The sequence below is a fragment of the Hordeum vulgare genome, chromosome 2H (genome assembly GCF_904849725.1).
Source record: "Hordeum vulgare subsp. vulgare chromosome 2H, MorexV3_pseudomolecules_assembly, whole genome shotgun sequence".
NCBI lineage: Eukaryota > Viridiplantae > Streptophyta > Magnoliopsida > Poales > Poaceae > Hordeum > Hordeum vulgare.
In genome coordinates this window covers 29,967,296-29,985,531 of record NC_058519.1, presented here as the reverse complement: position 1 = coordinate 29,985,531, position 18,236 = coordinate 29,967,296, and the positions used below count along the sequence as shown (strand labels likewise).

Here is an 18,236-nt window from a genome sequence, read left to right as displayed (position 1 = left end):
AAAAATAAAAAACATGCAGAAAACAGCAACTAGCACCCGACACTGGGTTAATAGGTTAGTGCTAAAAAACATAAATTGATAAATAAATAACCCAAAAGTATTCTAAATAATAATATATCAGCATGAAACAATCAAAACTTATAGATACGTATCAACATCAAAAGCACAAGATGATGATGGTCATATCATGTGACTTATATGATTTGCATGTGATGTTAATCCTTTTATGCATCTTATTTTGCTTAGGACGACGGTAGGATTATAAGATGATTCCTCACAAAATTTTAAGATAAAATTGTGTTCTCATCAAGTGTGCATCATTGCAAAGGTTTGTTGTTTTAAAGCACCTCATGATGATTGATGTGATAGACTCTACGTCGCATACAACGGGTGTAAGTCAATTTCCACATGCACAATACTTAGGTTAAACATGAAAAACAACACTAGAAAAAAGAAAACTAGGCTAGACTAAAGCTTGAGGCTGGAAAATGCACTATAAAAGCATCTACAGCCGGACCCCTCGTATCCATATCAAATGTCCGGACAAAACGTCCGATCACTCACCGGTCATAAAAAAATCAACCCAACCAGACCCCTCGTATCCATTTCAATCGTCCGGACTGACCGATATCCTCATATCCAATATGAGGACGATATGAGAGCTCGCGAATGCGCCCGATTAATCCGCCACCGAGGACGTGACCCCACTCTGAATCACATTTTTTCTTTCTTTATTCATTCTTTTTTTTTCTCTTCTTCTTCATCAATCACGTATAAGTGATCGGACATACGAAAAATTTATAAGAAATACGACTACACAGATGAAAAAATAGAGGTTCAAAACGGACACCCCGATCACTGACAGGACGCGTCCGTGGACGTTTGAGGGGCTAGATTTACATGTTCAGGCTGTGAATGCTCTGAGCTAGTACAGTAACTCAGAGGCCTGGAAGAATGTATCATTGCGATGGGTGGTGGAGGAGGTCTTTCGCAATCCTGTCCCGCTCATTCTCAGCATCTGCTACTGCTACCACGTCGTCCTCGTCGCAGCAAAGTTGGGACTCGAGGTCGATGTCGAGTTCCTCGCCGCTGCGTTCACAAAAGTTGTGCAGTACGCAGCAGGCACCGATCATGTTGTGAAGGTCCGGCAGCTTGAGCTCAGTGCGGCGCTGCAGGCAACGCCACCGCGCCTTGAGCCTGTGGAGCGCGCCGTGTGATGCTGCGTTTGCGGCGGCGACACGCTCGTTGAAGACATGCTGCGCCCACGTCAGATTAAGGTGCTTGTATGGCACGATCATCCAGTCGGTGAGCGGGTAGCTAACGCCGCCAACCAGACGAAACTGGTCATCTCCGAGTAGCCCAGTCACGCAGCGGATGTACAGAGCCGACCGCTTAAGCACGGCTGCATTGGACAGCGCGCTCGGGATGCCGATGCAGACGTCCGTGAAGGCGCCGCCAGCGTCCACGACGACCTGCAGGGCGACCGAGTAGGACGCCTTGTTGTTGCGCACCGAGAGGCGGTGGTTGTAGTACTCGTCGACGTTCTCCTTGGGTAGGCCGATGGGTATGTGGTCAGTGCAAACGGTGCCAACGACGCCGGGGATCCCAGACATGGCCTGGAACCCAGCGGCGACCTCGGGGAGGGAATCCAACGGCCAGCGGATGGCCTTGGGCATGAGGATGTCGGTGATGGCAGCGCAGACCTGGAGGACGATGCTGTGGCAGGTAGAAATGCCGAGGCCAAAGCGGCAGGAGATCTCGGCGAAGGGCTCTCCGCTGGCGAGGCGCCAGAGGCAGACAGCAGCACGCTGGTGCATGGGGATATGGCGTCCGCCTCCTCGCCGACGGTGGCGCTGAGCTCGTCGCAGACCGCATCAAACGTGACGCGTGACATGCGAAAGGCCCGCCGGAACTCCGGGTCGCTCAGGCTGTCCCACCACTCCGTGCTCATGGTAGTTTCTTTCATCCTTTTTTTGGCAGGGAAGCTGATGGCAGTTTCTTCTGCATACATAGCACTTTCCGTTTTGTCAAGCAGATCGACTATGTGTCTGGCGACAGGTCTCTTCTTTGGGTCCAGATCCATGCACTCTATCCCCATTTTTGTGCATACTCTTACTTGTTCCAACAGAGTGTCCGCCTGGTCTGATGTCTCCAATTGAATCATCCAACCATCAATTACCTATAAAGTTGCATTTGCAAAATTTTGAGTTAGGATTTATTCTGATGATAGGTTATCTATATCTATAGTTTCTAGAGAGAGAAAAGAGAACTCCAAAACTACTAGTATTTTGTTCACCTATTGAAACTATACACTCCCAAGTTCTTAAAAAGTTCAAATGCGTATGTGCATAACTGCAAATTTCGGACAAAAAGAACGTGCAAATTTGCGCAGGTATGAAAAATGACAACCTTAGAGTTTGGTATGCTTGATCCTCATCACATCCTTTCTACAAGAAACTATTTAGCCCCAAGTGTGCAATGTGTATGTATATGTATTTCTATTAGAATATTGTGTACATACAACACACTATACTTATGTTACCACTTACCACATGCACACATGCATTGCAAAATCATTTTGGAGGAGGACCACCGGCATGTACCACTTAACGTGGCCATCTGTTGTCTCGCTTACAGGGTAAACTATGTGAAGACAAGGATTGATGATTGATGTAGAAAACTTATCTTAATGGATCTTTAAAGCATTTTTTGCAAGAATCCCGAAAGATAACCTTGTGCTAAAAAGGATGTATACATGAAGGACACATTGATAATACTGGACTGAGACAATTTGTATTTACAAAATGCTTACTTTCCTAGTAAAGATGTCTGAGATGACTATTCAAACATGAAACATATACAGAACATAAAATAAGGTCATCGCCTCCAAGGGGCTTAAAGAGGTGCTTAGAGAAACAAACCAAAATTTACTTAAACATCGCCTCAAAGTAAAATGTTGAAATGTGTGCTCGTCTTATTCATTGGACTGGAGGTAGTAATACAGTATTGTTTATTTACAATTTTACGCTTGAACTTGGAGAAAAGGCTTAAATTATTCTCACATTATCATCTTCGGAATAACCCTTTTGTCCTGTCAGTATCTCCACGATTATAACGCCAAGACTATATATGTCCGACGCGAATGAGACATGTCCACTATAGAATTCGGGTGCCAAATATCCCCTACAAGAACATTAGTAAAGTTACTTATCATTGGCTGTGAAATATAAATTAAGTTCATCGCGAACAAAATGAAATAAAGGAGAGCTCTCTAGAGGCTAGCTTACAACGATCCACAGAGGTTTGAAGTAAAATCCCGGGTTTGCTCTTTGTCAAGGCACCTTGAAAGACCAAAATCAGCAATTTTGGGTACCATGTGATCATTTATTAGAATATTCGCGGGTTTCAGATCTAAGTGCAGAATGCGTTTCTCATGAAGATGACATAGTCCCTCACATATTCCCTTAATTATCTGATAACGCTCCCTCCATCCAAGTCCATGAGATGCATCTGCAGATATAGGGATTCCGGATTACCATACTTCAGACAAAAAATGTATAACGTAAGTAATAAAACTACAAATGGCACGCAATGTAAGCATCTGTACAGGGGATCCTTGCGCTAAATAAAATAAAGTGAATAAAGATGGAAAAGAAAGTTTTGATCTTACCGGTAATGTACTTATCAAGACTGCCGTTGGGTACATACTCAAAACAGAGCAACCAATTTCGTATATCCGCCATGACCATCTTCCCCTCATAGTCTACAATTTTCCCTTGTGTGTCAGAACAATATCCGAGAAAACGCACTATGTTTTTGTGCTTGGCCTTCATCAAGCACTCAACCTCTTTGTGGAATTTCTTCTCCTGCATATCAAATGTCGTGGATAGCCTCTTCACAGCGACTGTCCCATTTCCGACCATTCCCTGGGGTCACAAACACGTAACGAATTGTCAGTGCAAACTTTTCTGTGCGTGTGGTGGCATGATTGTGGCATCAGTTGAACATATGCCAGTTTATTTTCTAGATCAACTGTAATTGGATGGAAAAAAAATTAGAGTGTCATACCTTATAAACCACCGCAAACCCACCGATGCCGATTTGATGATCCTCGGAGAAACATTTTGTGATATCTTCTAGAAGTGATAGCGGCAGATTCGTTGGCTCCGCATTTCCATCAATTAGCATGCGCTCCAGAGCATTGTGTCTAGTACTGATTTTGTCTTCCATCTGCCGTTATGTACTATGTGCAGTACCCCTTGGATAAGAGCAAATGCCATTATTTACGGGTCCACCGTACCAGATTACACAAATGACATTATATAGAACAAGAGAATGAAGATCACATGCATCCCAACTCCCTAGTCACTTAGGTATAATCATCGAAGGAATAACACTTTGCTAATTCATAAAACTTTGCTAATTCTCGCCTTAGAAAATCTCAGTGACTTCAAAGTAGGCAGCACGTAAGCCAAAAATTGCAGCGCCAAGAAGTGTTGGAATTTGGTCTATGCTTACTACAAGTAAGCTCTCTTATCTTGTTGCTAACGTCAGTTCTCCAACTTTTGGCATGATGATGGTTGATCTCGAAGCATAAATTTGTACATCAGTTGATCTGAAACACTAATTTGTGCTCTGAATCCTTGAAAGCAAACAATACGCTGAATTTCAGCAAGAATCTTAGACCCAAACCCCGGCGACAGGAGACAAAGGAGCCGCCATGAGACGCTTCAAACTCCAGCCTTCCCTCAGGAGGACTTGTTTTGGCAGTGGGATTATATTTCTCTTAGATTTACTTACATCACACACACATGGTTGACTCTTGACAGTGACAGGTTTAGGATAAGATACACCTTCCTTAACAATTGATTTGGTACTAACTACTGTGGCACATACGCATATGGAGATCGAAAGTCTAGCTTATGGATCTATCACAGACACTGGCTAGTAATACTGTTTTCTGATTTATCTAATCCGACTTTCTTTACCAGCGCTGACGGGTGTACAGTAGCAGAGCAATAGTTAGCCTGATTTAATCTGGTCCATTAGCAGGCACAAGGCCGAACAATAGCTATCTTGGGAGTAGTATATCAGGCAACAAGAAATTAGGGAACTCAAAGGAGGAAGGAGGGGGTTAACTAGGATGAATCAAAGGAGAGGGGGGGAGGGGGGAGAGAGAGATTTACAGAAAGAGGAGAACATCCGTACCACGGCAGTCGATGTGTGAAGTGTGACCAATTGATTAACCGGCCGGCCGGCCGGCGGGCGGAGACGAGATCTGGATGTCGATGGCCTGAGCCTCGAGGAGGACGGCGACGCCTGGGCCCTGCCTGCCGCTTCCAGTGGGGGGGATGCCTTCCATGGTTGGAGTATGTTGCCCTGCAATTATTGATGGTCATTGCGGCAACAGTGAAGGTAGACCCTACTTTCTCTCAAGAGAAAAAAAACTGATGGAGTTGTCGATAACCCATCCATATGGTCTCCTTTCAAGGGCCTCTCCAACTGCAACGATATTCAATCCATGAACATGAATGCGGGGAAAACGATATTCAATCATAACTATATACGGAGTATGTTCTAACAACAACTTAAAACAATTCAATGAAATTTGTGTCAGTCCGGTTTCGTACAAACACAATGAATTTTATTACGTATACTATAACACTAAATTCCTTCAAATTGGAGACCTCTCATTCAATTGAGGTCACTAATTTAGAATTGGGTTATCGATTTCGACAGGGTCAACAATCACTCTTAGTTCACTGTGCTTTCTTATTTAATTAAGAAATTAAATATTGGATTTTGTTCATGATTTTGACAGGGTTAACAATTTTACAAATTAATTGAAAGCAACCTGCCTATAAAAACTTATCAATCCTAGGGACCCTCGTCACCTAGAAAAAAATAGTGTCAACATGTGATACCGTAGGATCAATATGCTACAAGTAGCCACCGGCGCAGAAATTTTTCACACACAAGTATGAGTTGATTAGCTCATCATAAAATCACATAGCGGAAATCCACCAAAACAATGCATTATATGAATAAAAGATGAAATACACTCCATCATCTTTTCCACTAACCAAACCTAATACTCACTCCATTCTAAAATCTAAGGTTTATTAGGATATTGAAAAGTCAACTTTTTTAAAACTTTGACCAAGTTTAGAGGTAAAAATATCAAAACCCACAATACTAATTAATAAAATATGAAAATTCATTTCATGATGAATCTAAGAATCCGATTTGATATTCTAAATAGTAATATATTTGTACAAAAATATGGTTAAATTTAAAGAGTTTGACTTTTCAAAAAAATAATACACCTTATATTTTAGACAGATTAAATATAAAAATTATGAAAATCCAAAAAATCAACAATGCAGCAAAGCACGTTCAACCCTTCTAGTTTAGATCAATCCGTCTCTAGGGGTATAATTAATACCTAATCTAGATTATCGTCGACACCTCTTCCCGTGACCGGCCATGAACCGTGAGAACTGAAGTTGTGCCTTCTCGAGCTCCACCTTGGCGCTCTCCAGCTCCGCCTCCGTAACCTCCTCCTCTGGAGACCCGACAAGCACAGATGTCCACATCCACGTCATTGCTAAGCGGTTAATCGGCCTACATTGTTCAACCCACCAAGCTTGGCATCGACGGGAGGGGAGGAGCGATGGCCTTCCTTGGACCTGAGCAGCGGAGGCCTCTCATGCACTACTCTTCGTTGCTGTCGGCGACGCCACAGGCGCGACAGCTTTGTTGGGAGCGGCCTCGGTGTTGTCCTCCTCCTCCTTGTCGATGTCGCCAAACAGTGACATGAACTCCTCATCTTTGTCCTTGGCCTTGGCCGCCACCCGCGGCTTGTACCGCCAGCGAGCGAGGCGAATCTCGCATGCGAAGCAGTAGGACTAGAAGAGGCTCCTGCTCGGCTAGGTCCCATCGGGCGATCGCCCTACCGGCGACGAGTTGCTCCTCCGCCTGTAGGTGTTCCTACGAGAGGTGGTGGTTGTAGGCGGCGACGGCCTGCGCCTCCCGGAACGGCTCTACCCGCTCCTCTCGCACCATGTCCATGTAATGGGCACGTGCCTTGTTGGTGGTCATGGTGCAGTGCGCCGGCGAGGGAGACACGACGAAGGAGGAGGGTGGCACGATAGAGAAGGAAGAGGAGGGAAGCGTTAGTTCGTCGACTGCCACGTCCTACATTGGGACGTCGATGTCCTCTGGCTGCCTATCGTCCCACCAACGTGCAACAGTTGAAAGGATCGATATGGTTGACTAGAGGGGGTGAATAGGCAACTACCAATTTAGCCTTTCTTAACAAATTAGGTATAGCAAAAAAAGGTTGTCTAGATATGCAATTAGATGAGCAACCTATATGATGCTAGCAACAACAACAATACAAGCGAGCAAAGGATACAACACAAGTAAACCTTACACCAAGTAAAGGTAATAAATAATCACAAGTGAAGCCGGTGGAGATGAGGATATGTTGTAGAAGTTCCTTCCCTTTGAGGGGATGTATGTTTAAGTTGGTGCGGTGTGGAGGGACAATGCTCCCCAAGAAGCCACTAGGGGCATCGTATTCTCCTTACGCCCTCACACAGTGCAAGATGTAGTGATTTCACTAGTGATACCCTTGAAGGCGGCGACCGAACCTGTACAAACAAGGTTGGGGAAATCTCCACAACCTAATTGGAGACTCCCAACACTACCATGAAGTTTCACCACAATGGATTGTGGGTCTGAGCTGACCTCAGCAGTCTAGGGTGCCAAGATTACCTCTTCCTCCCCTAAGCTCAAACACCCAAGAGTAACAAGATCCATAAGGGGTTAGTGGGGGAATCAAATTACTCTTGGTGGAAGCGTAGATTGGGCCCTCTAAACCAAACCCTAGAGAATCAACAACTTCTGTTTGCTAGGGAGAGAGATCGGGCTAAAATAGAGCTTGGAGCAACAATGGATCTTGAGGGAGGAAGAGGTGATCTTCTTGGGGAAGAAGACCCCCTTTTATAGTGGGGTGGAATAGCCAACCGTAGCCCCTCTCACCCCGCACACAAGTGGTACTACCGCGCATGGAAGCGGTACTATCGCTTGGGCGGCTCGTCCTAGCTGCACATTGCCCTTATGTTGGGGAACGTCGCATGGGAAACAAAAAATTTCCTACGCGCACGAAGACCTATCATGGTGATGTCCATCTACGAGAGGGGATGAGTGATCTACGTACCCTTGTAGATCGTACAGCAGAAGCGTTAGTGAACGCGGTTGATGTAGTGGAACGTCCTCACGTCCCTCGATCCGCCCCGCGAACAATCCCGCGATCAGTCCCACGATCTAGTACCGAACGGACGGCACCTCCGCGTTCAGCACACGTACAGCTCGACGATGATCTCGGCCTTCTTGATCCAGCAAGAGAGACGGAGAGGTAGAAGAGTTCTCCGGCAGCGTGACGGTGCTCCGGAGGTTGGTGATGACCTTGTCTCAGCAGGGCTCCGCCCGAGCTCCGCAGAAACGCGATCTAGAGGAAAAACCGTGGAGGTATGTGGTCGGGCTGCCGTGGAAAAGTCGTCTCAAATCAGCCCTAAAACCTCCGTATATATAGGTGGGAGAGGGGGGACCTTGCCTTGGGGCTCAAGGAGCCCCAAGGGGGTCGGCCGAGTCCAAGGGGGGAGGACTCCCCCCCAAACCGAGTTGGACTTGGTTTGGTGGGAGGGAGTCCCCCTTCCTTCCCACCTCCTCCTTTTTTTCTCTCTCTTGATTTTCTCTTCTTGGCGCATAGAGCCCTTTTGGGCTGTCCCACCAGCCCACTAAGGGCTGGTGTGCCACCCTCAAGGCCTATGGGCTTCCCCGGGGTGGGTTGCCCTCCCCGGTGAACTCCCGGAACCCATTCGTCATTCCCGGTGCATTCCCGGTAACTACGAAAACCTTCCGGTAATCAAATGAGGTCATCCTATATATCAATCTTCCTTTGTGGACTATTCCGGAAACCCTCGTAATGTCCGTGATCTCATCCGGGACTCCGAACAACATTCGGTAACCAACCATATAACTCAAATACGCATAAAACAACGTCGAACCTTAAGTGTGCAGACCCTGCGGGTTCGAGAACTATGTAGACATGACCCGAGAGACTCCTCGGTCAATATCCAATAGCGGGACCTGGATGCCCATATTGGATCCTACATATTCTACGAAGATCTTATCGTTTGAACCTCAGTGCCAAGGATTCATATAATCCCGTATGTCATTCCCTTTGTCCTTCGGTATGTTACTTGCCCGAGATTCGATCGTCAGTATCCGTATACCTATTTCAATCTCGTTTACCGGCAAGTCTCTTTACTCGTTCCGTAATACTAGATCCCGCAACTTACACTAAGTTACATTGCTTGCAAGGCTTGTGTGTGATGTTGTATTACCGAGTGGGCCCCGAGATACCTCTCCGTTCACACGGAGTGACAAATCCCAGTCTTGATCCATACTAACTCAACTAACACCTTCGGAGACACCTGTAGAGCATCTTTATAGTCACCCAGTTACGTTGCGACGTTTGATACACACAAAGCATTCCTCCGGTGTCAGTGAGTTATATGATCTCATGGTCATAGGAATAAATACTTGACACGCAGAAAACAGTAGCAACAAAATGACACGATCAACATGCTACGTCTATTAGTTTGGGTCTAGTCCATCACATGATTCTCCTAATGATGTGATCCCGTTATCAAGTGACAACACTTGCCTATGGCCAGGAAACCTTGACCATCTTTGATCAACGAGCTAGTCAACTAGAGGTTCACTAGGGACAGTGTTTTGTCTATGTATCCACACAAGTATTGTGTTTCCAATCAATACAATTATAGCATGGATAATAAACGATTATCATGAACTAAGAAATATAATAATAACTAATTTATTATTGCCTCTAGGGCATATTTCCAACAGTCTCCCACTTGCACTAGAGTCAATAATCTAGTTCACATCACCATGTGATTCCAACGAATCCAACACCCATATAGTTATGGGGTCTGATCACGTCTTGCTCGTGAGAGAGGTTTTAGTCAACGGTTCTGAAACTTTCAGATCCGTGCGTTATTTACAAATATTTATGTCATCTTATAGATGCTGCTACTACTTGCTATTCGGAAATGCTCCAAATATCTACTCTACTATACGAATCCGTTTCACTACTCATAGTTATTCGGATTAGTGTCAAAGCTTGCATCGACGTAACCCTTTACGACGAACTCTTTAACCACCTCCATAATCGAGAAAAATTCCTTAGTCCATTAGTTACGAAGGATAAATTTTGACCGCTGCTAGTGATTTAATCATGGATCACTCTCTGTACCTCTCAACATACTTTGAGTCAAGGCACACATCAGGTGCGGTACACAGCATGGCATACTTTAGATTCTACGGCTAAGGCATAGAAGACGACCTTCGTCTATTCTCTTCATTCTGCCGGGGTCGGGTTTTGAGTCTTACTCAAATTCACACCTCACAACTCAACCAAGAACTCCTTCTGTGCTGATCTGTTTTGAACTCCTTCAAAAACTTGTCAAGGCATGCATCTTGTTGAAACTTCCATTAAGCGCTTTCGATCTATCTCCATAGATCTTTGATGCTCAACGTTCAAGTAGCTCAATCCACGTATTCCTTTGAAAACTCCTTTCAAACAACCTTGTATGTTTTACAGAAATTCTACATTACTTCTGATCCACAATATGTCAACCACATATACTTATCAGAAATTATATAGTGCTCCCACTCACTTCTTTGGAAATACAAGTTTCTCATAAACCTTGTACAAACCCAAAATCTTTGATCATCTCATCAAAGTGTATATTCCAACTCCGAGATGCTTGCACCAGTCCATTGAAGGATCACTGGAGCTTGCATACTTGCTAGTATCTTTAGGATCGACAAAACCTTCTGATTGTATCACATACAATGTTTGCTCAAGGAAACCGTCGAGAAAACAATGTTTTGACATCCTACGTGCAATATTTCATAAATAATGCATCAACAACTAACATAATTCTAACAGACCTTTAGCATCGCTACGAGTGATAAAGTCTCATCATAGTCAACTGTTTGATCTTGTCGAAAACATCTTTGCGACAAGTCGAGCTTTTCTTAATAGTGACTTATCACCATCATCGTTTGTCTTCTTTTAAAGATCCATCTTTACTCAATAGTCTTATGACCATCAAGTAGTTCTTTCAAAGTCTACACTTTGTTTTCATACATGGATCCTCTCTCGGATTTCATGGCTTCCAGCCATTTGTCGGAATCTGGGCCCACCATCGCTTTCTTCATAACTCGTAGGTTCACTGTTGCTCAACAACATGACCTCCAAGACAGGGTTACCGTACCACTCTGTAGTAGTATGCGACCTTGTCAACCTACGAGGCTTGTAGTAACTTGATTCGATGCTTGATGATCACCATCATCAGCTTCCACTTCAATTGGTGTAGGCGCCACAGGAACAACTTCCTGCGCCCTGCTACACACTGGTTGAAGTGATGGTTCAATAACCTCATCAAGTTCTACTACCCTCCCACTCAATTCTTTCGAGAGAAACCTTTCCTCGAGAAAGGATCCGTTTCTAGAAACAAACACTTTGCTTTCGGATCTGAGATAGGAGATGTACCCAACTGTTTTGGATATCCTATGAAGATGCATTTATCCGCTTTGGGTTCGAGCTTATCAGACTGAAACTTTTTCACATAAGTGTCGAAGCCCCAAACTTTCAAGAAACGACAGTTTAGATTTCTCTAAACCTCAGTCTATACTGTGTCATCTCAACGGAAATACGCGGTGCCCTATTTAAAGTGAGTGCGGTTGTCTCTAATGCATAACCCATAAACGATAGTGGTAATTCGATAAGAGACATCATAGTATGCACCATACCAAATAGTGCGTGGCTATGACGTTCAGACACATCATCACACTATGATGTTCCAGGTGGCATGAACTGCGAAACAATTTCCACATTGTCGTAACTAAATACCAAAACTCGTAACTCAGATATTCATTTCCATGATCATATCGTAGACAGTTTATCCTCTTGTTACGACGAACTTCACTCTGAAACGGAATTGAACTTTTCAACATTTCAGACTTGTGATTCATTAAGTAAATACTCCTGTATCTACTCAAATCGTCAGTGAAGTAAGAACATAATGATATCCACTACGTGCCTCAGCTCCCATTGGACTGCATACATCAAAATGTATCACTTCCAACAAGTTACTATCTTATTTCATCTCAATGAAAACAAGGCCTTGCTCATGTGGTATGATTTGCATGTCACTAGTGATTCGAAATCAGGTGAGTACAAAGATCCATCAGTATGGAGCCTCTTCATGCAATTTATACTAACATGACTCAAGCGGTAGTGCCACAAGTAAGTGGTACTATCATCATTAACTCGTATCTTTTGGCACCAATATCATGAACATGTGTAACACTACGATCGAGATTCAATAAACCATTGAAGGTGAATATTTAAGAAAATAGAGTAACCATTATTCTCCTTAAATGAATAATCGTATTGCAATAAACATGATCCAATCATGTTCATGCTTAACGCAAGCACCAAATAACAATTATTTAGGTTTAACACCAATCCCGATGGTAGAGGGAGCGTGCGACGTTTGATCATATCAACCTTGGAAACACTTCCAACACGTATCGTCACCTCGCCTTTAGCTAGTCTCCGTTTATGCCGTAGCTTTCATTTCGTGTTACTAATCACTTAGCAACCGAACCGGTATCCAATACCCTATAGCTACTAGGAGTACTAGTAAAGTACACATCAACATCATGTATATCAAATACACTTCTTTCGACTTTTGCCAGCCTTCTTATCTACCAAGTATCTAGAGTTGCTCCGCCTTAGTGACTGTTCCCCTCATTACAGAAGCACTTAGTCTCGGGTTTGGGTTTAATCTTGGGTCTCTTCATCGGTGCAGCAACTATTTTGCCGTTTCACGAAGTATCCCTTCTAGCCCTTGCCTTTCTTGAAACTTACTGGTTTTACCAACCATCAACTATTGACGCTCCTTCTTGATTTCTACTTTCGCAGTGTCAAACATCGCGAATCGCTCAAGGATCATTGTATCTATCCTTGATATGTTATAGTTCATCACGAAGCTCTCACAGCTTGGTGGCAGTGACTTTGGAGAACCATCACTATCTCATCTGGAAGATTAACTCCCACTTGATTCAAGTGATTGTCGTACTCAGACAATCTGAGCACACGCTCAACGATTGAACTTTTCTCCTTTACTTTGGGGACAAAGAATCTTGTTGGAGGTCTCGTACCTCTTAACAAGGGCACAAGCATGAAATCACAATTTCATCTCTTTAGAACATCACTTATGTTCCGTGACGTTTTACAACGTTTTCGGCGCCTTGCTTCTAAGCCATTAAGTATTTTGCACTGAACTATCGTGTAGTCATCAGAAACGTGTATGTCGGATGTTCATAGCATCCACAGACGACGCTCGAGGTGCAGCACACCGAGTGGTGCATTAAGGACATAAGCCTTCTGCGTAGCAACGAGGACAATCCTCGGTTTTACAGACTCAGTCTACAAAGTTTGCTACTATCAATTTTCAACTAAATTTTCTCTAGGAACATATAAAAACAGTAGAGCTATAGCGCAAGCTACATCGTAATTCACAAAGACCATTAGACTATGTTCATGACAATTAGTTCAATTAATCATATTACTTAAGAACTCCCACTCAAAAAGTACATCTCTCTAGTCATTTGAGTGGTACATGATCCAAATCCACTATCTCAAGTCCGATCATCACGTGAGTCGAGAATAGTTTCAGTGGTAAGCATCTCTATCTAATCATATCAACTATACGATTCATGCTCGACCTTTCGGTCTCATGTGTTCCGAGGCCATGTCTGCAAATGCTAGGCTCGTCAAGCTTAACCCGAGTGTTCCGCGTGCGCAACTGTTTTGCACCCGTTGTATGTGAACGTTGAGTCTATCACACCCGATCATCACGTGGTGTCTCGAAACGACGAACTGTAGCAACGGTGCACAGTCGGGGAGAACACAATTTCGTCTTGAAATTTTAGTGAGAGATCACCTCATAATGCTACCGTCGTTCTAAGCAAAATAAGGTGCATAAAAGGATTAACATCACATGCAATTCATAAGTGACATGATATGGCCATCATCACGTGCTTCTTGATCTCCATCACCAAAGCACCGGCACGATCTTCTTGTCACCGGCGTCACACCATGATCTTCATCAACGTGTTGCCCTCGGGGTTGTCGTGCTACTCATGCCATTACTACTAAAGCTACATCCTAGCAAAATAGTAAACGCATCTGCAAGCACACACGTTAGTATAAAGACAACCCTATGGCTCCTGCCGGTTGCCGTACCATCGACGTGCAAGTCGATATTTCTATTACAACATGATCATCTCATACATCCAATGTATCACATCACATCATTGGCCATATCACATCACAAGCATACCCTGCAAAAACAAGTTAGACGTCCTCTAATTTTGTTGTTGCAAGTTTTACGTGGTGACCATGGGTATCTAGTAGGATCGCATCTTACTTACGCAAACACCACAACGGAGATATATGAGTTGCTATTTAACCTCATCCAAGGACCTCCTCGGTCAAATCCGATTCAACTAAAGTTGGAGAAACCAACACTTGCCAGTCATCTTTGAGCAACGGAGTTACTCGTAACGATGAAACCACTCTATCGTAAGCGTACGAGTAATGTCGGTCCAAGCCGCTTCAATCCAACAATACCGCGGAATCAAGAAAAGACTAAGGAGGGCAGCAAAACGCACATCACCGCCCACAAAAACTTTTGTGTTATACTCGAGAAGACATCTACGCATGAACCTAGCTCATGATGCCACTGTTGGGGAACGTCGCATGGGAAACAAAAAATTTCCTACGCGCACGAAAACCTATCATGGTGATGTCCATCTACGAGAGGGGATGAGTGATCTACGTACCCTTGTAGATCGTACAGCAGAAGCGTTAGTGAACGCGGTTGATGTAGTGGAACGTCCTCACGTCCCTCGATCCACCCCGCGAACAATCCCGCGATCAGTCCCACGATCTAGTACCGAACGGACGGCACCTCCGCGTTCAGCACACGTACAACTCGACGATGATCTCGGCCTTCTTGATCCAGCAAGAGAGACGGAGAGGTAGAAGAGTTCTCCGGCAGCGTGACGGCGCTCCGGAGGTTGGTGATGACCTTGTCTCAGCAGGGCTCCGCCCGAGCTCCGCAGAAACGCGATCTAGAGGAAAAACCGTGGAGGTATGTGGTCGGGCTGCCGTGGAAAAGTCGTCTCAAATCAGCCCTAAAACCTCCGTATATATACGTGGGAGAGGGGGGACCTTGCCTTGGGGCTCAAGGAGCCCCAAGGGGGTCGGCCGAGTCCAAGGGGGGAGGACTCCCCCCCCCAAACCGAGTTGGACTTAGTTTGGTGGGAGGGAGTCCCCCTTCCTTCCCACCTCCTCCTTTTTTTTTCTTTTCTCTCTTGATTTTCTCTTCTTGGCGCATAGAGCCCTTTTGGGCTGTCCCACCAGCCCACTAAGGGCTGGTGTGCCACCCTCAAGGCCTATGGGCTTCCCCGGGGTGGGTTGCCCTCCCCGGTGAACTCCCGGAACCCATTCGTCATTCCCGGTGCATTCCCGGTAACTACGAAAACCTTCCGGTAATCAAATGAGGTCATCCTATATATCAATCTTCCTTTGTGGACTATTCCGGAAACCCTCGTAATGTCCGTGATCTCATCCGGGACTCCGAACAACATTCGGTAACCAACCATATAACTCAAATACGCATAAAACAACGTCGAACCTTAAGTGTGCAGACCCTGCGGGTTCGAGAACTATGTAGACATGACCCGAGAGACTCCTCGGTCAATATCCAATAGCGGGACCTGGATGCCCATATTGGATCCTACATATTCTACGAAGATCTTATCGTTTGAACCTCAGTGCCAAGGATTCATATAATCCCGTATGTCATTCCCTTTGTCCTTCGGTATGTTACTTGCCCGAGATTCGATCGTCAGTATCCGTATACCTATTTCAATCTCGTTTACCGGCAAGTCTCTTTACTCGTTCCGTAATACTAGATCCCGCAACTTACACTAAGTTACATTGCTTGCAAGGCTTGTGTGTGATGTTGTATTACCGAGTGGGCCCCGAGATACCTCTCCGTTCACACGGAGTGACAAATCCCAGTCTTGATCCATACTAACTCAACTAACACCTTCGGAGACACCTGTAGAGCATCTTTATAGTCACCCAGTTACGTTGCGACGTTTGATACACACAAAGCATTCCTCCGGTGTCAGTGAGTTATATGATCTCATGGTCATAGGAATAAATACTTGACACGCAGAAAACAGTAGCAACAAAATGACACGATCAACATGCTACGTCTATTAGTTTGGGTCTAGTCCATCACATGATTCTCCTAATGATGTGATCCCGTTATCAAGTGACAACACTTGCCTATGGCCAGGAAACCTTGACCATCTTTGATCAACGAGCTAGTCAACTAGAGGTTCACTAGGGACAGTGTTTTGTCTATGTATCCACACAAGTATTGTGTTTCCAATCAATAAAATTATAGCATGGATAATAAACGATTATCATGAACTAAGAAATATAATAATAACTAATTTATTATTGCCTCTAGGGCATATTTCCAACACCTTATACCGCCCTTGCCAAGCAGAAGGACATTTCTTCCACTTCGAATGCATACATTCTATGCTACCAAGCATCCCTGGGAACCCCCCTACTAGCATTCATCGACAACAACCATGCTATATCGGTAGCTGTTGGTTCTCTCATGTACTCCGGCCCAAACACGTCTAGGACAGCCCTACAGAACCTATACATGGACTCAAGACATGTGGACTTACTCATCCGGACATACTCATCAATGAGACCTGATGACCCACAAGTGTAGGGGATCTATCGTAGCCTTTTTGATAAGTAAGAGTGTCGAACCCAACGAGGAGCAGAAGGTATTGACAAGTGATCTTGAGCAAGGAATAACTGGAAGTACTCGAAGGTAACTTTTTATGGGTTTTCTAGTATAAGCAACGAGGAAATAAATGCAAGTAAAGTAAATCGTGCTGAGGTGCAGCAAGTGGCCCAATCCTTTTAAACACAAAGTATAAGCCGATGGACTGAACTTATAAAGACTAAGGCGTTCCTGAGGACACACATGGGAGATAGTCAAGTGCTTTCGCCATACTTTGTCTACTACTATGTTTTGTATTGACAAGTGTTATGGGGGTGAATCTTAACATGTGCACCGTCTAGGCTAAGACAAGTGCACTCTTATGATTAATCCCTCTTAAAAGCATCCACAAATACAAGAGAGAAACCATATCAATAAGCTTTAGGATCCAATACTCCCTCATGCAAAAGTATGCAAACTGGGGTTCAGGTTTCTGCCACTCCGGTAACCCACCATAAGCATTCTTTATACATGATGCATTCCCCTAGGTCCTTAAAAAGGCGAAGTGTTATGTAGTTGACGTTCACATAACACCACTAGAAGAATAACACCATAACTTAAATATCAATCAACACATATTACTTCATAATCATATGACTACTAGCATCTAGACTTTTCCCATGTCCTCAATAACTAATGGAACTACTCACAATACATAAAAGAGATCATGATCAGAGGTGATGAAAATATGATTAACAATCTGGTCATAACAATAATCCTCCAACAAAACTCAATAGCATCCACCACAAAAGAGTAATCAACACCGATAGAGTAGAGGGGATGAATAGTGCAAGGTACAACTCCGATTGCAATGGTGAAGTAGATGGGATGAAGGTGGAAATGGTGTTGGTGTTTGTGATGATAGTGATGATGATCTCGATGATGCTCGTGACGATGGTGATGACGATGGGGATGATCTCCCCTTCCGGGAGGAGTTATCCCCGGCGAAATCGCGAAAACTCTTCTGTCTCTCGAACTTTTAGGTCAAGAGGGACATATAGGCCAAAGGAGAGCACCGGAGGCGGGGCCCATCACCCAGGCGGCCTCCTGATGTGGCCTAGGGGGGGAGGGCGCCAGCAGGTAGCCTGGATGACCTGTGGCCCCCCTCCGGCCCTTCTTTGGCCTGTCTTCGGGATCCGTTCGGAAACTTCTCCCCTTAAAATTTCAGCTCAATTGGAGATGTTC

The 18,236-nt window shown here is 44.5% G+C and overlaps 1 pseudogene; it reads right to left on the bottom strand.

The window, feature by feature from the left end:
* Positions 1 to 947: 947 nt before the first annotated feature.
* On the bottom strand, positions 948 to 4,420 carry LOC123424633 (annotated as a pseudogene).
* Positions 4,421 to 18,236: the final 13,816 nt, after the last annotated feature.